Source organism: Lissotriton helveticus, chromosome 10 (assembly GCF_964261635.1).
Source record: "Lissotriton helveticus chromosome 10, aLisHel1.1, whole genome shotgun sequence".
In the NCBI taxonomy this organism is placed as follows: domain Eukaryota; kingdom Metazoa; phylum Chordata; class Amphibia; order Caudata; family Salamandridae; genus Lissotriton; species Lissotriton helveticus.
The window spans coordinates 506,341,586-506,363,957 of NC_136071.1; the positions used below are offsets into that span (position 1 = coordinate 506,341,586).

General features: G+C 41.8%; 1 protein-coding gene across 2 annotated transcripts in view; it reads left to right on the forward strand.

The window, feature by feature from the left end:
* Window positions 1-22,372, forward strand: part of LOC144784313 (ankyrin repeat and fibronectin type-III domain-containing protein 1-like) — a 2,450,348-nt gene that overhangs the window by 2,200,002 nt on the left and 227,974 nt on the right. The window lies entirely within an intron of this gene.

Below are 22,372 nucleotides of genomic sequence, written 5' to 3' on the forward strand. Positions count from 1 at the left end.
AGAGGCCCTGCTAGTGGATTTGTTAAAAATTTTGGGAAGTATTCCACTGTGAATCTGAACAATTTCAACACACTACAGGCTGAAAACACCTTTCCACTACAGTTTTCTTTAGAAAAGATGCTTTTTCCGATGATTCTCTACACACCACCTACTGAGTCACTGCCTCATGTCAACAATGAATATTCGCATACCCTTCCCCACAGAGTGTCTCTTGATTCTAGGGCAAACAGTAGCCCAGGACTTGCAGGTTGCAGGGTTCTCTGTTGATAAAAATGTCTTGCTTAATGTACTGCTTCACCTGGAAGCATTTTCTTTTCTTTTTTATTTTTATATAGCACAAACTCGACCCGAAGGTATCAAAGCGCTGTACATGAGCACCTGTTGCATTACAGATGGATACATTAATTTTGTTAGGCAAGGGGAGATTAAGTGATTTGCCCAGAATTACAGGATGTTGAGCGTCCCTGCCGAGACTCGAGCCTGGTTCCCCAGCTTCCAGGTCGACTCTTCTAGCTATTAAGCCACACCCTCTCCAGATTTTGGAAGATTAGCCATTTTTACTTCCTTCTTCCTCTCAATTTATTCAGAAAAAAATGTTTAGGTCTGTCTATGAACAAGTGGAGGCAAACATCTTGGGTCTGATATAGGTCGGGTTCCACAGGATTTCTGGGTGCAGTAATGCCCTGCATCATCCGAAGTGCACTGAACCTTAATTGCCAGGAGTGGGAACACCAGACCTGATTTTAGCTGCTGTTGGCAGGTGGTAAATGGAAGCAGATTGTCCACACAATTGGAAACACACATGCAGAAAAGTCTCCGGAAATTCTGGGTTTGCATGGGTATTCCGCATTCTGTGGACAATAACTCATATTTGCACGGAGTAGGCATGCAATTTCTGTCCAATTTAGCATCCCTGCACCGTCCAGCTCAGTATTGGCCCCACAATGTGTTATCGAGTGAACTGAATTGCTTGGTAGACTATGAAGGCACCATAATTGATGTTTTTCTAGAACTACCCATGTAATATAGCACAATAAAAAACCTGCTGGTAGCCCAGGTCTCTTAAATCTCAAGTCAGGATCCAGCCTCTCTTTTTTTACCATCAGTCCTTCACTACACCAGCAAAAATTGACCTGCATCATAATTTGAGTCAGGAGTATTTATTTTATGTTGAGTTGTTGAGTGTTCACACTTCCTAACAGCAATTTTAGAACACTGAAGAAGGGAAAGAAAAATCAGTGTCATGTTAGGGATTCATATAATATCAGGTTTACCTCTGCGCATTGTTTATTTCAGAAAGTTACTGGAGAGTTTTACACCCATTATCATGTCCTCTTGAGGTGGGAGACAACAGTAACAGAAAACACCTAGGGCGTCATTACGATGTGACTCGGAAAACCTCTGACCACAGGTTGAAAGCTTTCCGAGTCACATCATCAGTTTCACCTCCGACCGCCCCATTCCAGTGCTGGCGGTCGAAAGTGAAAACAGCCGGTCATTCCGTCGGAGGGCACACCGTAATCGCTATGGACGGCATTTCTGCCGTCAGGATTACGATGGCGGTTTCTGACAGGCTTTCCATGCCAGGCTTTCCGACATGGGCAGCCTGTTGGAAAGCGGCATTGAGAACCCCTAGCAGGGCCCCCTTCACCCTGCGGTTGGGAGCTCAGTGGGCACCAATGGTGCCCCTCTGTTAATCCCTGCACCAGCTACATGGTGCAGGAATTAACAGAAACTCCAATTTCTCTATGTGATCTTGTGCTACAGCCAGTTTTCAACCGCAGCACACTTTACCATAGAGAAATTGGAGTATGCGACCACACCATGTGCAGTCGCATTGTGATAGCGGTGTTAGTACCGCCGACTAGAGGTTGGTCAGCCCGACAACGTAATAAAGCCCTTAGACAATTTTCAGCGTATTATTTCCCCCATTTTGCAGGAAACTCAGTGAGTAGTGCCAGTATTATGCAATGTGCTTGTGATGTATGCGTACATTCTTATTTGCACTCTGCTCTCTAGCTAGGGAATCGTTCCCTCTGATACTTAGTTGTTTTGGGCTCCTTCCTGAATTCCCTCCTACAGTCAGAAAGAGTTTCTTCCTCTTGTTTGCTGTTCAATGAACACTGAATTCATTCTACGTATACCTGGTTTCTTCTATGTCCACCTTTTTAGGCATTGGCTCGGAGACTGACTATTAGGATATTCTTTCAGGAATTTCTTATTACAGTCACTGAAATTTTCACTTTTGGTCTTGCAAGGAATTGGTGTGTATATGTCTACCAATATTTCCCCCTTCTGCTGACTCCTTGTTATTTAAATATAATGGTCTTTGTGATGAGTTTTGTAGAGTTTGGTCACACTATAAGGTTGACGTCTAGCAAGGTGGCATTACCAGTGGACCTTATCGGACGTGATAAATTTGACAACAAATAAAATCTGGCACACAGGTGTTCAGAAATTGTCAGATTCGATAAGTATCGCCTACTTTGACTTTTCGGGTATTATTTGTGTAGTTTGTTGCTTACCTCAATAAAATCCGCAAGGGCCAGAACAGGGGGTCTTTTCCCCTTGTTAAATTCCAGCATGTTTGACCTGCTGAAATTTAACAAAGGGTGCGAACATTATCACACCTGATAATCTTAAACAGGTGTATGTGTAGGAATGGCAATTTAACAGGCCATGTGCAGTTAGGCCTTAGTCTTCAAAGGCAACCTATTTGTTAAAGAAAAGCAATAAAAAAGGATTGGAAAAAGATTAAAGACAAAATAAAATCAAATACTTATTATTGTCAAGAACAGAGTGCTCCTTGCAAAAATGTCTCCTAAATAGAAATGGACATGGCAGAGATATATTTGCATCATATTGATTTATCGATGTGAAACTCCATAGCATGTACAGGACGGTTTCCTGTCTATTGCGTTTTGACATGTCAACATCTGTTATTGAAATCTATTAAGAATTTCTGGAATTTCTGTTCAGTGTCACTCTAAATATTAGAAAGAAATGACTTCAGATGTAGTCCTGGCCCTTTTAAGTTCATTTTACTATTTCCAATGATGTTCATTGTATTGGTCATTTGTTCAGAAATCCTATTTCCTAACACGCTTAAGGATTGCGTGATCCTTCCATCAGGTGGATCTCGCAAGGGCTATACGGGGTTCAGATGTTACACCAGAATATAATAGAACTCTTTACAATACCTTAGACTCTGGGCGCCACATCACATCCCAGTCCATGCATCTGCAGTATTTTCCCAATGCATCATGGTTCTTGCAGTCCTTACTATATCCAAATCCTGCCTCAATCACGTCCAGTGGTGATGCTCTATTCGCAGTCTTGAGTTCTGGATCCTACAGCCTTTCTGACCATTTTATACCTGCCTTCAGGACATTTCACTCTCTTGTTTTCTATCATACTCTTATCCTGGCTTTCCTGTCTTGTGACTTCTGGTTTTGCTCATCTTTCCCTTTCCATTTCCCAGTTCAGCCTTCCCTTCATTGGTGGTTCCCGGATTACTTCCACCTGTTTTATTCCTTGTCCCTGACTCTCTCTCTGCACATGTGCTGTTCTCCTGAAACTCCTGCTATTTCAGTCCAGTGAGACTACAGTAGAGCGGCTCGCAACTCACATGGTTGTTGAGTCTCCTCATGCTCGGTCGCATCCCTGCTGCTTCAAAGGTTTACCTTTCTATTCAGTGTCTACCTGTTATTTTTCTGTCTGTGTCTTTCTGTGCCAGTCATTGTTCCCAGTTGTGTCTGCCCTCTTCCTCATCTGTCCTGTTACATGTAAACCTCTTGTCTTCTGTTCTGTGTATTCCAATCCCAAACCTGACCTTGATTCCACCCCTCCTTTTCCCTGAGTCCAGTTCCTGTTTCTGTCTTCCATCTACTGCATTCTTTTATCTTTTTGTGTGTTTATATTATCATCTTGATTGTAATTGCTTCCAAGGGTGCTAGTTAGTCTCCAAGGATGCTCTGTCTCTGCTGGGTGTCTCCCCTAATTCTGAACATTTATCTGCTCCTTGCTTTTGTGTAAGATCGTTTCACTTTGCAGAGAGATCATCATCCAAGGAGCATACTAACTATCATTTATGATAGTTTGTATGTTGTCTCCCCTGTACCCTTATGTAGTAGTATTTATCTTATCTTATAGTTTCTCTTTACAGACTTTCAGTTTCCTGATCACAGCCTGTTCCTGCCTTCTCCAGTCCTCAGCTTCTATCCTCCCTTCCTTCCCAGCCTTCAGGTACTTACTTGTAAATGTTTCACCTCTTCTGTGGAAACCCCTTGTCCCTGCTGTCACCTTTCACCTTCCTGTTGCATTGCACTGTCCCAAACTTCACTAGATCCCTAACAGCAACCTTCCCCTGGCCCCTTGACTGGCAAAACAATTGGGCCGCCTACAAAATTCTGCCAGGGATCCCTAAAATTGCACTGATCTTGACTGCCTCACATATAGATATACGCCTTGGGGTGAGCGATGTGCCCCTGAGCGGTGGGAACACCATAATATCTGCCACGTATACGAAAAAAAGCATTGGGATCCTATATTTTCATTAGATATTGTGCTTCAACTTTTACTGTTTGAAAGGATTATTTAACCAGTGTTGGTGTCAGGGAGTGCCCTTATCTTTTTTTCAAAGTTGTATACTGGCAGGACTTTACCAAAATTGTAGAAGCTGATTTTTTGGAGCAGTGCTTCTGGTTACCATGCTTCCAGAAGTGCAAGAAATGATCAAGATTCACCATCATGGGTTGTTCATAGTCGTAAACAGGAGAATACCTCCACATCTGTGTGGAACCCAGTAACTCTTTTCAGAAAGATCATTTTGTAAATATTGTCTTGAGAAACATGCTTGTTGGAGGCACCATTTAAGTTTTTATAGTTAATATAAACCTAAAAGTACAACTTTAAATTGCCATAGAAAAAGAAACCTTGTCATTCATTTAGGAATTTTTGCATTGACTCAGAATGTTGGCTGTCTGAGAATGAACATCATGGTCTGCTAGGCATACCATTTCTTCCACTCTCTGCGCAAGCATCTCTGAACACAAATTGCCTGTTTATTTTTATTTTGCAACAACAATGCTGCTTCTTTTTGACTTATTCGGACATTTCCTCAGCTGCCTTTTTATCCACCTAACTGGCTCTGTTTGATAAGTTTCATACTGTGGTGGTTAAAATCGTGGAAGAACAAACCTACAATTTGTGTTATCTGTCTATCACTTTCTCACATCATTTAGTAGTGTGACAGGAGTGTGACATATGTCAATGTTGTGAGATATCTAGCAAACAATTCTACATAGTTCTCAAGAGAACATACCACCAGCATTTTGTCTGCTCAGTGTACTCTCTCTAGCTGAATTCCAAGCCACAGAATGACTCCACATTATATGACTTCATAAGTAAGGCTGAGCAGATCAAGGCCAAAATAACAACATTCAGCAAATCACAAAGAATGCTTTTAGAAGAGATTAGGCTTATCTGTGGTCCTCTCCAGAAAAAAAGGACTGAGAGAGATGATACCCTCACCAGGGCACTTGGTATAACCAGTTTTGACATGCCACAGTTTCTTACAGAGCTGGGTCTTTGCTGTCGTTTCAGCTCAAGTCAAGGCATAACCATTCAACACCCTTCCCAGGGACCTGTATGACTTTGAGGGTCCATTCACCATCACTGTCTTCCTCCAATTTAAGGGCAACTTTCTCATTCAGGGCTTTAACATCATGAGCGCTAATGCTTCCCCATCAATATAAGGCAATCGCTTGATGTCAGAGATTGCCATAATATCAAGAAGATGATTCTCTTCCTTTAGCTAGAAAGCAACATAAACACCCACAACCACAGCCTCTGCGGCCTGCAGCTTTGAATGAATGAATGGACGGACATGATTTTACAAAGCACAATTGTTATACGGGAACTTGATTTTGTGGCACTGACCTCGAGGTGTGAAATTTATATTGAGGACAATAAATTAGTTTTAAAGAATTTCCTGAATTCTGTGAGGGAGAATGTGGGTTGAGTTCCAGGGAGGAGAGTTCCAGACCTCGACAGTCAAGTAGGCATAGGCCTCTGCCTCACTTGCGAAATTTTAGGACCCTGCAGAAAGTAATAAGAGGGGGGGGCATGGCATGTGACAGGGGAAGAATCGAAAAAATAATGTTTCAGTATAAGTTGACCAACTTGGTGGATTGCACACTGACAGAATCCAAGAGATGAGAAAAGTCTGTTTTTTACAATCGCCGGTCAGTGAATGGACCTGTGTTGATAGAAGATGTGAGTACTTTTTTTTTACCTCGGTTCCCAAATAAAACAAGCAGCAGAATTCTAAATATGTTGGAGGAGATGTAATCTGTATTTGGGAAATCCAAGGAAAAATGGATTGCAGTAGTCTAGCTGAGATGAAATAAAACACTGGACCACTTTTGGGACGCAAAAGTCCTCCATGTGATAATGGACATGCACCTCTGCCTGAGTGCCCAATTGCACTATTGTCTGGATCCTTAATGCTGATTTTTATTGTTAGAGGCAAACACAGATCATGTGTGTGCCATGTCAAGAGCCTGTATCATGGATTGGAGTCTTGTTGGACTGTCCCAAATCGCTACCCTCATAGTGGTGGAAGGTTACTGCCTTCAGGCGTTAAGCAGCCCAAGTGTGGTGGTGGCAGCATAGCATGTAGTAATCAGTTGGAGTGAAGAGGCCCTTTTTAATTTGTGTCTTTGGAGTGAGGCCGACATGCTCACTCACATTTTAAAGATCCGCTGCTGTGTGCTTAACTCAGTCCTGAACTACATCAGTTAGATGTGAAGTGCAATGCAGTGCAGGCGTGGGGACTCTGCGCTGGATGTTTGTGTGCCTTGGAAGGGTACAATACAGGGATAGAGCTGTGTTGTGCGTGCATGATGAGTGCATGTACTGAATGTATGAGTAACTGTGAGGAGTGCAGTACATGAAACATTTAGTGCTATATAGTACATGCATGGTGAGGGCATGTACTTGGTGTATGTGTACCTGTGAAGAGGTGTTGTGTTGTGCAGCATGTGCATGGTGAATGTGTGCACTGGCGGTAAGTGTGCCTGCAAGTGGCACAATACAGAAAGGCTAAAGTACTGATCAGGTACAATCGTAAAAGGTTTTCTGTAAAGGAATGCATGGAAATGTTCACACGCCCATACCACAGCTAAGCTTTCTTTTTCAGATTGTGAATGAGCACGTTCTGTTTGGAGCAAACTTTTACTTCGTATACCACAATATGCCTTTGAGCATTCTGTTGTCCAATGTGCTGTGCAAGGATATATCACCTATCCCAACTGGGCTAGTGTCAACACAACCTCAGTATGAAGATTCAAATTGAAATCTGCAATTTTAGTAGCCATCTCAATGGCTTGTTTAAACATTACTCACATTCATGTGACCAATGAAATGAAATATATTTTTTGTCAAGTCTCTCAATGGAGCACTTACAGTGGCAAAGTCTTTTATGTATCTGGAACAGTAACTGGCCATGCAAAGAAATGAACACACAATGGAAGCATCTTGTGGGGGATCAGCACTTGTACTTTAGCAGGATCTGGTGTCACACCGCCGTCAGAAAAGATATGGCCAAATAATTTTTGCTTTTTCACATGAAAGTCACACTTGCCTGCACTAAAAGTCGAACCTGCTTCAGCAAGTAAACTACCTACTTGTGCAAGAGCTTTATCGTGATCTTTATGTGTAGCTCTGAAGACCAATATGTCATTGCTGTAATTGAACGCATAAATGACAGGCAGTATGATATGTCGAATGACTATTAGAAACAGTTCTGCAGCAGAGGACACATGAAAACGTAGTCCTTAGTGTTGAAACAACCCAACATGTGTAGAAAAGGTTGTACAGTGCCTGCAATCTTCTTCAAGTTCTAACTGATGATATCATTTATTTAAATCAAGGCGAGAGAAGACCTTTGCACCATTTAATCGCATTATCATGTCAGGAATGTGTGGACCTGGATGTCCTTCTCGTTCTATTGCCTTGTTAGCCTGAGGCATGTCAAAGCATTTGCATGCAGCTCCTTCACTGTCCTTTTTGGGTACTACTACTATGGGAGAAACCCATAGCGTTGGACCAGTAGAATGCTCAGTGATATCATGCTTAAGTAGTAATTCAAGTTCTTTCTCAACAGCTTCTTGAAAATGAAAAGCAATTCATCTATTTCTTGGACCAGCAGGACGTATGTCCTCATTGATATTCAACTTCACTTTCATAGTCTTAATTTTTCCCGAACAGGGAAGGGAACTGACTTACAATTTTGTGGTGAGCATTTATGTTGTAATTCACAGAAATCAGTCCCATATCAGCTGAAACTGATTATACAGGCACTGGAACAGCGCAGCAGTCATTTTATTTTCATGGCGTAATGAACTTTCATATCTCTTGGCTATGCACACTGTCACAAAATGGTTCTCCTTCCCACAGCCTTTACAGATCCGCCCAAGAAAGGGACATTTACCTTCATGCGGAAATGAAAATCGACATTTAAAACACAACTTCTTTTTACTGGCAGCCATCACTGTGTTTCCTTCAGTCTTTGGCTTACTTTTCACACTCTTGACTAATTCATTCTGGGCACCTCCGGCCTCCATGTTAGCAGCTTGACAATTGGCACACTCTTCAGCTCTAGAAGCTATTAACAATCACTCCAGACTAAGAGTTTCTCTTATCATATGTCGTCTGAATGAATCTGACAAGTATCTATCAATAACTCTCAGATGTAAGCCAGTCGCTGCCAGCATGACTCATGGGTTTGCGCGGGGAGAGGGTTTAATTTAAAAGAAAAAAAAAGTTAACTTACCTTCGCTGGACCGGTCCCGCGTCGTGTCTGCTCCTCTCCTGGAAGCAGGAAGCAAGAAGCTGCCCTCCCATCCCCTAAGCAAATCACAACGCTGCAATGGCAGCGTTGTGATTGTTCGGGACGCCGCCCAGCCGCCTGTCTATGGTAGGCCATTTTCTTCATGTAGACTGCATGCAGCCTACATGGAGAAAAGGCAGAGTGTGCATGACTGGTTTGGTCATCCGCAGGGGGCCGACCAAGCAGTCAGCGCCCACAACAGTGGGCAAGCCACTCCTCCCCTGCCCTAGACCAGGACCGTCCACCCGCCTGCCCCCTATCAAACCCTTCTGCTTTCTTGCAGTGCGAGAAGCAGAAACATAACATTTTATTTATACTACCATTTTATGTTTCAGCAAGAAAGCAGTGGGGGATGCTCCTCCGCCCACATGAAGGAGCCGCCCCTGTGCATAGCTTCTTCATCATTACATTTTTTGAATGTAGAATGTCTGATGAGTGTGTCGAGTCTCTCCAAAAATTCATCAATGTTTTCACCAACTTTCTGGTGTTGCTGGTTGAAGATATATCTTTCATAATCAATATTTGGCATTGGATTGAACTTGAGATTCAACACTTCTTTAATCTGATGAAATGTGACTTCTTTATCGGTTCGCAGCATTCTCTTTATGACTTCTTTTACATCATCACCAGCAAAAAGAAATTAGATGCTTGTTAATCTTTTTGTTAGTCTCTTCAAGTGCATTGATGAAATCATCAAATCTCCCTATCCAAGCAGTCCATCTATCGCCAACATTTTGCTTTTTGGTGCTATCGAATGGTGGTGGTGGTTTTAGGAAAACGGCAATGTTGTAGCCAATTCTGGGAGTGGCTGACAATGAGGGTGGAGCTGTCCCCAAGTCCCTTGCCTGTTCATTTGGAACCTGTTCATGTGAGTCATCTCGAAGGCCTTGAGAAGTGCTGCCTCAGGATCCTCCTTGATGACGTTTGGAAGGATAGCCTCAGTCTTCGCCTCCATTCTCTCAGCCTTCCACAGTTCCGAAGATATCTTTGTTCCATTGGATTGTCACCACCTTGCTTTGCCTGCTCACTTTACTAAGGATCTCATGAATAAATAATTGTTTTATTCTTAGGCGTCTCTTTGTGTGCTGTTTATCTTCACCACATTCTAATTGTGAGATTATCTTGCACTTTGTGATTTTCAATAGCTGCTCTTTGAAAACCTGATTGTATCTGCCTTTAGTGTCCATGCACTGGATTACATATGACAGTATACTGCGTAACAGCACAGTACCTTTACAAATGGTTTGACCACCAGGTCCTCAGGCATCAATAAGAAGATTTCTTTACAATGCTTTCATAGATTTCAACTTCTTTACAGCGGCTGGAGTGGCGCTTTGACTCCACATGCGGTAAGCGTTGGTTCCTAACTTCGACTGCAACACATGTGGCATGCACACCAGTTTGCTTGGACCACAGTAAACTCTCTGGGAGACTACTGTCGATCTACAGTTTCTTATCCCCTAACTTGGCACCAGTTGTAACGTCCTCCCCAGCCTGGATTCCGGCAAAGGACTATGCCACACAACAAGCTTAGTATCACGTGTCTTTATTAATTTGCGTGTAACTGCAAACTCAACATTCTAAACCCGCCTTCAAGCATTACCCTCAAACACTTACGTCACAGTTCTACGATTTGATCTTGGGAGTTTCCTGTGAGCGTTATATGCATGAGGCACCAATATGTTGAGACTGTGGCCATAAGGAGAAGAGGAGTACATAATAAAGTGAGGTCATATCTGGAGCAATGGTGCATGATGCTTGCATTTTCAAAACCCTCCTCGTTTATGTCTGAGGAGCAGGGGCTAGTGCAGTGCTGTAGGGACACACTACTTTGCTGAAAGGCAATGACCGTAGTCATTATTGAGCATATTACAAGCAGGTACAATCATTCTTCCGCTGTTGTGAACATTAGGAGTTGGACAAACCTTTTATGCTGTGCGTGTTCTGGGTTTGGAAACTTGGGGAAGGTGAGTGAACCCAAATTGTAAGTAGACAAATGGGAAAGAGTTGTACACTTTGTTGTGGTGGCTGAAAGTCTGTAGTGTAGTTCCTATATTCCCAATAGGCTCTGCGCATTGGAATAATATAAACAGCAGTGTCGACGTAGGACTGAGGTCGACTAGGTCTCTACTGACTCTATTAGACTTAATTAGTTTTGCCAGCTAGCTCAGAGGTCACTAGAAACTTTCTCGAATAAACAAGGAGGAGTTTAACTTCCCTGGATAGACAAGAAGGGATTAGCTTCTGACAACCATAAAACATGACAACATTGCTCCCTCAGAATAAGAGTGTATCTCTAGAGTCGTGTGAAAACAATAGACAGCTATTTCACTCAGTCAGTTGTGCATACTTAGTTTCACCAGAGTGCAGAGAATAGAGAGACGGGCGTTTTCAATAAAAGGTGTTATTTATTGAGCAGTCTTCTTTCTCATCCAAGAGAAATGAATTGCCACAATTGCAATACTTATCATACAGTAAAGTGCGTACAGTAAAAGTAGTATTATGAAATAATACTGTAGAAGCATTGATATGGTTTCTTAGCCATATGATACTTTAAAATAGATAAAATATATACATACATAAAAACATTGACTAACGTACTCAACTGGTGCTTCTAGATACGCCTACCCCGGTGTACCTGACCTAAGCCTAATATGTGGGAAGGAGTAAGTAAGTAGCAGTTTAAGTTAAGTTGGTTTTGCCAAGAATCTGAATCAAGAATTCTCTTAAGGGTTTAGTGAGCTCCGTACCTGGGTAATAGAAAGCAGGAGGTCTGGTATCTCTTTCTCAGGACTCGATATCCCAGCAACCCGCAAGGGCGCTGGAAAACACCGGAGCTGGATTTTCTCGGCTGGAGAAAAAGACAGCGTTTTTCTCAGTGCGTCAAAAGGGAGGGGCGGCGTCCGTGGGCTCTCTATCATCAGCTAGGCTCTCGGGCAAGTAGATAGCCGCTCTGCTCCAAACCACCGTGTGTTTGCTTAAGGCAACGTTGGTATATTTATACCTGAAAGGTGCCGGGTTTGACGTAAGGTTGGACATAAGACGTCAATAAAGATGTCACTAAGAACTGGCCGTTCTTTCAGTGCTCGCAGGAGTTCTAGGACAAATCAAAACAGAAGCATGGGGATTTCCCAGGTTGCTGGAGGTTTGCTTTGTTTAAAGAAAGCGTTGTACTCTCTAGGAGTCTGGGGAAGTAGCCTTGCTTAATTTGGACTGCATGGGCTATGACTAAATATGGATATGATTCTCATGCCTTTATAAGGATATTATTTATTATAGCCATATAAGGGCATAAATTGGGAATATCGAATTAGGGTCCTAGATAGAAATACAACACTCACTCCACGATCTAATGTCCCTCATTACTAAAACTAAGCAATAGTAAACATATAACGATGCATGTGTGTTTTCCAACCCACCCCGAAATACATAAATCGCATTTGAAATGGTATATGGTAAATACACGAAAATGAGTATTGGTACTGTACGCTTTTCAAGCAGTGGTATCATTCAGTTAAAATGCATATATATATCAGCTGAATGAATTCTGAAAATTACACATGAAATAGCTCTGAATACAGAAAAGAAGGTCGAGACCATTTCATCACATATTAATCCAAAATGCTGTACATATGCTAGAGGCTGAGGTAAAATATTGTCTCTAGAGTTCCTAAAATAGAAGCTCTGTTCTCTAAGAATAGTTCTACTTTAAGCAGAGTACATGTGCCAGAAAAAGGTAAATATTTTGGAAGTGAAAAAAAATAATTTCGCTTTCAGGGGAAGAAATAGTTCCAAATGTTTTCAGTAGCTTTTGTTTATCAAACCTGAAGGCCGAATTCAGAGTTCAGGGAACGCTGTGTGCTGGTTGCTTTAAAAGTTATTCCTGTTGTTCAGGGGAGAACATCATTTCAGGCAGACTCGCAAAAAATTGGTCTACGACATCAGGTGAAAGTTCGACCAAGTTTGAAAATGCTGTAACAGTGCATGTGTGAGAATGATTGCCATCATCGATGTCAGGATCAGCAATGCTCACAGAAGGTTGTACCTGGGTGATGCTGCTCTCATCTCGTACTCCACTGCCACATACTCGTAGTGGTGAAGTCTCAACGAATGCCGTCATCAGAATAGGTAGCCGCTGGGGACAACACGATGCATGAGTCGTTACCGGACCTAGCAAGGTATCTGTATCCATTGGTACTGCTGATGGTAGTGTAAGACAGATGTCCAACACGCATTCTTCTCCGCATAGCATACATCGAAGCACAGGTAAGATGCAATTTTGCCAGATTGGACTGAATGAAAGAAACCAGGTCATATTCAGATCTCTTAGCCGGGCTAATCCGAGGACTTTAGTTATGCGGTCCCGGTAGCGTATTGCTAAGATCGTTTCTTCCATCGTTGCTGGAGTCTTGTCTGCGGCTTGGCTTGCCATATCGGAGCAGAAGAATCAAAAATAAAATTCCTGCAACGAGTCCCAATAGTAGAGGTAGGCCGCCAAAGACAGAATGGACAAAATTGGAAAAGATGCCCAGAACTGTTTAAAACGGTGTTAACAGTCCCAAAAAAATTGTCTTAAATACATGTGCGATGCCACTGGTATCTGACATGTTTAAGATTTGGCTCAACATTTCTACGAAATGCACGGGGCAATTTGTTGATAATAGGGAATGTATCTCTGCCGTTGTCCTTGCAACTTGTAGATCATACGTTTCTTTGGACGAGGTCAAAGGCACAGTTGTCTGTAAAAGAATGGATTTCATTCCGCTTAAAATATCAATTCGAATAGAAGAGATATTCAAATAAGGCCATATTGCCGCCTCCATGTCTGGAGTGCTGTTTGGATACAATACTTGAATACAGCAAGTGACCATGGAACTAACGCTGATGAGATCGGTTTTTCCTGGCACCATGCCACAACAGCTGTGGTCATTTATTAGAACATAGCTGCAGTTGGAAAGTTGTCTAAAGAATGGCTCTATCTGTTTTGCAGGAGTGCCGTGCAGGTGACATGAAAGGTTATTTGAAGCCCCTTCGCAGTGATTATAGCAGTGCATTTCTTCATAATTTGATGGACCCTGTAAATAATCATGTTCTGTAAATTTTGCTGACATTACTAAATCTGACATCATATTGTTAATATTTTCAAAGTCCTAATCATCAGAAAAAGTACTCGGTGTTACAAAGTCACTTAATGAAATCTTAAACTGGTGTGGATACTTCAAGAGCTTAATCAGGCCAAAAATGTCATACTCAGTTCTGTCCCATGCTACCCCACAGGGTATTGGCTTTGGCTGTGACGTTCACTGATGATAGTTCTCTTTTCTCGATGTGAGATGACTTGTGAGGCTTTAGGACCAAGTTGATGTTCTGACTTGCTGTGTCCATTGTACTGTATTTTCCTTCAATGAATTTTCCCAAACAAATAACCACGATGAGCCAAAGCAGGAGGAAAAGTACACCTAACACAATCCAAAATTCAATCCATGGAGAAATCAGATAGGTTTCTTTGAGTTGATGAAAGAGTTCAGTTACTATTTCTTTGAAAGTTTTTGTTGCTGGCATTTCTTCAGGCTCGCTTGGATCGTCAGAAAAGTCATCGAACTTGATGAAGTAGCCAGATGCAGTTCTGTCAATTGTTGGAATTGCTTCCGAATTTTCATTTGCTTTTGGATTTTTCTTTGTTTCCTTAGCATAGTTTGAGGCTACATCGTTGTAGACTGGTGTTTCTTGACGAACTGTTGCATTTTGGGTTTCAAGAGGCACAAGTTCCATGGCTTTGTTGCATAGTCCTTTTTTATTCACTGCAGGTTTATCAAATGTGATTAGTCTCTCAGTTTGAACCTCTTGGAAGTCCACTGGGCCTACTACTTATTATTGGCCACATGATTGTGGTTTTACCAGGTCGATGGATACAACTCGGTTCTCCTTTTTACCAGCAAGGGGCGGTAGAACAACTGATCTTGTTCCGCTGACAGCTAAGACAGGTACTGCTTTTCTGTAAGAAGGCCCAAATTCCTTCTTCACCGCGATCTTCTCTCTGACTAGATCCCCAATCTTTGGAATCCAGACAGGTCTTGCTGGGACAGGTGGTTTTTCTTCAGTGGCTGTTGGCTGTTGCTTTAATTTTATGTTACTCAGGTTTCGTCTTGTTTCATTTAAGTCCTGTAAAACAGCCAAGCGGTCTTTGATATCAAAGCATTTTTCTTCTACCACTGAAGTGTGACTATCAAGATCCTGAATGTGCATTCTAGTACCGAACAATAGTTCGTATGGACTGAGACCTTTTAGAGAATTTCTTGGCAGATTATTAAGACTACGTTGGACACTTGTTAAATGTTGGACCCACCCATCATCCGAACCTAATACCCTCGCCGTTATAGATTGCTTTATGTCGCGTTTTTTTCTTTCCACTACCGCATTTCCCTCAGGATGGAAGGGACAAGAGTACCGCAATGCAATGCCCATGCTGGTCATGGCCTCCTTGTAAGCCCTAGAGCTAAACGCAGGACCCTGGTCACAATGTAGCATACCAATTGCGGATGTATGACGTTACAACGCAGGCTATTACAGCGCCTGCCTTTACAACGCGGTTTTTACATCGCAATCCATTACAACGCATAGCGCTTTGGGGTGCTGGATAGTGAATAGTTTAATTTACTATTCCAATTCCAGTCCCCGTGGACACTAGGGAAGGTGTTGGATAGTAAATTAAACTTATTCCCTATCCTAGAGCGCCCCCCAGTGCAATGCGTTGTAATGGTTTGCGTTGTGATGACCACGTTGTAATGGTAGTGCGTTGTAATAGTTTCGTTGTAAAGGTTGTTCACCGCCAATTGCGTATGTGCCGATAAAGACTCCCAAATCTTTTATAACAGTTCTGGCGTCAGCCGAGCGCTGGGGCCACATCCAAATGAATCTCGTGCAGGAATCCACTGCGACCATGATATATTTATAGTTGCCATCCCCTTGTAAGGGACCACAGTGGTCCAGGTAAACACACGCCAATGGTTTATCTGAGATTAGAAGGGGCGTCTGTGCTGGTCGTTTCACTGTTAATACTTTCATTCTTTGGCATATTTCGCATTCTAGAACTTAGTTCCTAGTTTGTTTTCTCATGCGCGGCCACCAATATCTCTGTTTTAATAACGATATTGTGGCGGAAACACCAGCATGTGCAGAAGCCAACCCTTCGTGTGCCGCTGTAATTAGTCCTAACCTGTGTTCCATGTTTGGAACTACCCTATCCCCCACTCCAGGGATTCGAGCAAAAGGAACATTATTCGCATCAGTTATGTATGAGTACTTTACGGGAAAGCCTTTCGGGAGTGTTTTTCTATCATTTTTTACTGAAGCACTGACAGCTAGCATTATATCGCTGTCTATTTTTGTTTTTGACCGGGTGATAGCAGCTACGGAAGCCGTTTGCACAGCTGCCTTCGCGGCTTCATCAGCCGATGAATTCCCCGCAACGTGAACGCCATCACGTTGATGACTCAGTGTATGTATCAAGTGAATCTTTTGTAGTTCTTTTTGTAAAAGAACTACTTGTTCCCAAAGCGTTTTATGCTTGATTGTGCCACCTTATGCATCTTTGAAGCCATTTTTAACCCAGTTCTGCAAGTATTCATTATAAGACTGAACGCAGTAATATGAATCGCACACTATTAGTGTGGGGAATTCGCAATCGGTATTTTCAAGCGCCATCTTAAATGCTAGTAGTTCAGCTCGCTGAGCTGTACAATCTCCTAGAGATTGGGTTTTAGTGACCAGTGGTCTAAATTTTCCTTGTGCCAACGACCTTTAACAATTGCGCACGCAGCACTGTAAGCTTGTTTACCCCCAACTGCGGGTTGTGCTGATCCTTCTGTATTTATTATACAGCCGTAATGTTCTAGAGGCATGATTTCGGTCGGCAGAGGACATTCGTATTCATATTGGAGAAATTCTTGTGTTTTTAAATTAGGATCAAATTCGTATACTACGTCTGTTGCAGCAAGAGAATTAACCCATTGTATCCATCTCGGATGTAGCGCTTTAGCATTTGGAAAGCTTGCTTTTGTTACTGCTTCTAGGGCAGGTACTGGTGTAACGATAATTATTTGTTTATCTTGTGCTAGGGCTCTTTCTTTTGCTACAGCAGTCTGAACCGCAGTTAGAATTTTTTCAGTTGAACTGAATTGCATTTCAGCTTGTGTGTACAAGTGATATTTGTATGCTATTGGTACCGTTTCTCCCTGATTAGAGGTCAGGTACGTGAATCCGCATCTTCCTGGGATGACTCGGATTACAAGGTTGCGTACTTTTTTGCGTGTTTGGAATTTTGTTTTAGCTAACATGTCTGTTTGCAATGATCTTAACATTTCTGTGTGTTTCTGAGTCCAATTAATTGGTTTGAATCAGGTTTTATTAATTCATAGAGAAGTTTAACCCTCTCTGCATAATTTAGAATGTATGTTCTTCCGAAATTCAGGAAACCTAGTATTGATTGTAAGTTCTTCAGCGTTCTAGGTGCTTGGAGTACAGCACACTTCTCTAAGAAGTTGTCTGCTAGGCTTTTGCCTTCACTTGATAATTCATATCCTAAAAATAGGACAGTTAGGTGGGCAATTTGTGACTTTTTAAAGTTGAATTTGTAACCCTCAGCTGCGAACCCAAGTATTATAGTGTTCACTCTTTTCAAGTGAGTATCCAGGTCATCATCTGTGAGATAGATGTCATCGACATAAGATAATGCATCATCATCATATATTTGTAGTAACTCTGTTACTCTTGCTGAGAATAATCCTGGGCTATTCTTGAATCCCTGTGGGAGTCGACAGAAGTTTTTGTGACCCCATTATTGAGAAAGCGGTCAAATACCTGCTTTCAGGTGCAATGTTTTGACAAAAGAATCCATTAAAGATGTCTAATGTCGTTTTATATTTTTTGCGCGCGATGTTATTCATTAGTGCTGCACTGTGTGAGTTTTGTACTGCAAATATTTTGCAACAGGAGTTTAAGTGTCTGTAGTCCAAAACTAGACGATATGAATCGTCTGGCTTGGAGACAGGAAACAAAGGATTGTTCATTTGTGAGGTCCATGTTTCAATCACCCCCTGGTATTCAAGTTGATCTAAGATCTCCCTGACTTACTTTTTAGCTTCTTGTTTAATTGGGTACTGCCTGTGTGCAGTGGGTTGACATTTTAACTAGATTTTGTGAGGAGGAGAGTCCTCATCCCATCCTACATGATTTTTATATAATGCAGGAGCTTGGGCTACTGCCCATTTTCTTGCAAGTGTATATTTTTTATGAATTGGAATATGATTTGAGAAGGCAGGCATAATCATTTCTTCGCCATGAGGGCACTCCCTGACAAACTCTGGTGGCCAGTCTTTTTCAGCTAAAAGAATGTCATAGCCATTCGAAAGGTTATCCCAAAAGAGACCCCTTACTTTCCTAGTTTTATCCCCCTCTATACGCAGTGTTATTTTGTATATTTTATGAGGTTTGCTAACTCTGGTATCTGCAGTTTCCACCTGAATGTATTCATTCGTGTCCACTGTCTCCAGAAGATTCATCAGGATCTTGCGAGCTATGGTCACTTCTGCTGCGCTGTCTAGCATTGTCTGGGCCCACTCTTCGTTTTTCAGTTGTGTCCTCAGTATCCTCTGCATGTTTAATTATTTTAATACTGGCTACCTTCTTTCTTGGAAATTGTAATTTTTTACTTTGATGAGCAGGTTCCTTGTCTTTGGACTTGACGTGCTCTTCCCTGTGTTCTGACCGTCCTCTTCTTTCCGATTTCTGCGAGGAAGTCTGAAAAGATCGAGAGGGACGTGTATCAATATCTTGATATCTATCAGGCTTTTTCAAATTATCCCTATTTCTAAGGTTGTATCTTTTCTCAGAGGGCTCTCTCTGGGGAGACTTGTTTCCTCAGTCTGGAGATCTTCCTCTCCGTTGAGGAGACCTTCCTCTGGACTGGAATCGTTTTTCTTTGGGAGTGGATTGTTTATTACCATCCCAACTCTTTTTTAGAGTGTTTAGATTATTTTTGATAAAGGTTTTTTCAGGATTTTCAGTTAGTTGGGGTTTTACCGGTTTCCCACCCAAACTATCTCTACCTAGTTCTTCATAGGATTTTTCTATGATTCTGGCAAGTTCAAATGGTTGTTCTGCTATATCTGTTTCTTTCAATTTCTGGTGGATCGCCACAGATGCTGCTTCTCCTTTTATGTTGGCTAATAATATAGCCGAGACCTGCTTGAAGTCTTTCAGTAATTTCATACCCAGAGTTAAAGCAGGTTCTGGACCGTATTCATTTTGAATCTGTCTTAGCACATCTGGTATAACCGCCATGGACGGAACACCATGTGTTTTTGTGTATATCGAAGCAAAGACTGTGCCCCAAGTTTCACAGTCCTCCACATGTGGTGCGATCCCCATTGGAAGACAGATAGTCAGAATTCTGTGTTTCTCAGTAGGAGTAGTATTTGGAAATACTGCCTCTTTTTGAGTTATTTTTTGTGCTAACCAGAATGGAATTTATTCCCGTTTTTAGGCTATTTTACCAAGACATGATTGTATGTTCTGTGGTGTTATTTTGTTTGTGTTCCCCTGATGAGGGGTCAGCTCTGGAATGTTAATTGCTGGTTGGACTGTTGAAGTAAGCATTACATATTGGACCAATTGTCTATGTATTTTAATTAGTATTTTTAGCTAAGCTAAAAGTTCCCGGTCTGACATTTTATCAATGTCTGGATGTGGTGTGTAGCTGGCTAGAACCGGCCACGTTGCTCCTGGTCTACCTGGTGGACCGAGCCTGGTGATGTGATTTTTATGTTTTAGGGCGCCTTTAAACCAGAGCAGGTGCTCTTGGTAATTTAATGGGATTTCAACCTCCTCGAAAGGAGTGTATTCATCCGGAGGTTCCTCTATTTTGTAATAGTGGAATTCTCTTGTTACAGCGTTTGCTGCTGGAAAGTGTATCAATGAATAGAATACCTCTGTCTGCCGATATTCATGGGCCTCTACCACGAATATGACTGTACCACCTTGTGATGTCAGTCCATTTTCTATAAGTTTGATAGTTATAGTCCTTCTTACGTTGACCGGAATGAGTATAGCATTCGGGTCATTTTCATTAAACCCTGTAACATCGAAACCCGGTTGATTCGCATTTACTGCAGCTTCACTAGTTTCGTTGCTGTCGCCGTTAGTTGACATGGTTTTAATGAGATTTTGCAGAGCAGGTTTCCAAGGAAACAAAGATTAGGTGCACAATATTTTGGAACACTGTATCCTTCAACGTTGACTAAACCAAAAACTATACATAGGAATCTCTTCCTACTAAGTTCCGGCGGATTTTTAACCTTTTACCCACTCCAGACGTCTTTTGGAGTTTTTACGGGAAAAAGGTCTGTGTGAAAAAGCACGACTGAGTTACTCTAACGTCTTGCGTTAGATTTATCGCCTTACCAAACGTTGGGCGCCATGTAGTGTAGTTCCTATATTCCCAATAGGCTCTGCGCATTGGAATAATATAAACAGCAGTGTAGACATAGGACTGGGGTCGACTAGGTCTCTACTGACTATATTAGACTTAATTAGTTTTGCCAGCTAGCTCAGAGGTCACTAGAAACTTTTTCGAATAAACAAGGAGGAGTTTAACTTCCCTGGATAGACATGGAGGGATTAGCTTCTGACAACCATAAAACATGACAACTTTGCTCCCTCAGAATAAGAGTGTATCTCTAGAGTCGTGTGAAAACAATAGACAGCTATTTCACTCAGTCAGTTGTGCATACTTAGTTTCACCAGAGTGCAGAGAATAGAGAGACGGGCGTTTTCAATAAAAGGTGTTATTTATTGAGCCGTCTTCTTTCTCATGCAAGATAAATGAATTGCCTCAATTGCAATACTTATCATAAAGTAAAGTGCGTACAGTAAAAGTAGTATTATGAAATAATACTGTAAAAGCATTGATATGGTTTCTTAGCCATATGATACTTTAAAATGGATAAAATATATACATACATAAAAACATTGACTAACGTACTTAACTGGTGCTTCTAGATACGCCTACCCCGGTGTACCTGACCTAAGCCTAATACGTGGGAAGGAGTAAGTAAGTGGCAGTTTAAGTTAAGTTGGTTTTGCCAAGCATCTGAATCAAGAATTCTCTTAAGGGTTTAGTCAGCTCCGTACCTGGGTAATAGAAAGCAGGAGATCTGGTATCTCTTTCTCAGGACTCGATATCCCAGCAACCCGCAAGGGCGGCTGGAAAACACCGGAGCTGGATTTTCTCGGCTGGAGAAAAAGACAGCGTCTTTCTCAGTGCGTCAAAAGGGAGGGGCGGCTCCGTGGGCTCTCGCATCAGCTGGGCTCTCGGGCAAGTAGATAGCCGCTCTGCTCCAAGCCACCGCGTGTTTGCTTAAGGCAACGTTGGTATATTTATACCTGAAAGGTGCCGGGTTTGACGTAAGGTTGGACATAAGACGTCAATAAAGATGTCACTAAGAACTGGCCGTTCTTTCAGTGCTCGCAGGAGTTCTAGGACAAATCAAAACAGAAGCATGGGGAATTCCCAGGTTGCTGGAGGTTTGCTTTGTTTAAAGAATGCGTTGTACTCTCTAGGAGTCTGGGGAAGTAGCCTTGCTTAATTTGGACTGCATCGGCTATGACTAAATATGCATATGATTCTTATGCCTTTATAAGGATATTATTTATTATAGCCATATAAGGGCATAAATTGGGAATATCGAATTAGGGTCCTAGATAGAAATACAACAAGTCCATAGTTAGTGTTTGTGAGCGATGCTTCCTTATTGCTCTAGTTATACTCATGATTGTGACATCTTGGGCTTTGATTACAATTGGCCTAGTGAGTTAATTTCTGCACCAGGTGAATTCTGTTATCCTAGGGATTTGGGCTTTACCAACTGAGTTAATTGCAATAATTACCTCTAATTCCAAGTTTCACCACAGAAAATAGGGAGTGGCATGCAGAATTTTTATTTTTTACATCAAATTCACAGTGTCTTGGAATTTAACATACATTTTATCCCAGTAAACTTCAGCAGATTTGATCTGCTGAAATAATCCTAGGGAAGAATGCAGGTGGATGCGGTAAATTCTACAAAAACTTACACTTGTGACCCCTGCAAAAAGCTCTGCACAGGAGATTGAAATTAGTCAGGCCACTTGTAATGACATCCTTGATGTTTTATTTTTAAGATGTCCTTTACATGCCTCTTCCAAATACTGATTAGGCATTTACTAGCAAATCCAAATTGTGATTTGGTAATGTGTTACAGAATCGCCATTTGGGTTTTATACAATTAGAAATTACATTTTGCGGTTGCACATGCTCCAATTTGACCTATGCGACTGCAAAATTGGTTTTCACATTGCGCTTTGCATATGAGGGCCTTAGTTACTTAATTGATTATGAAGTCTATGAACTTCTTGCTCCATTTTATAAAGGGGAAGTTGTGG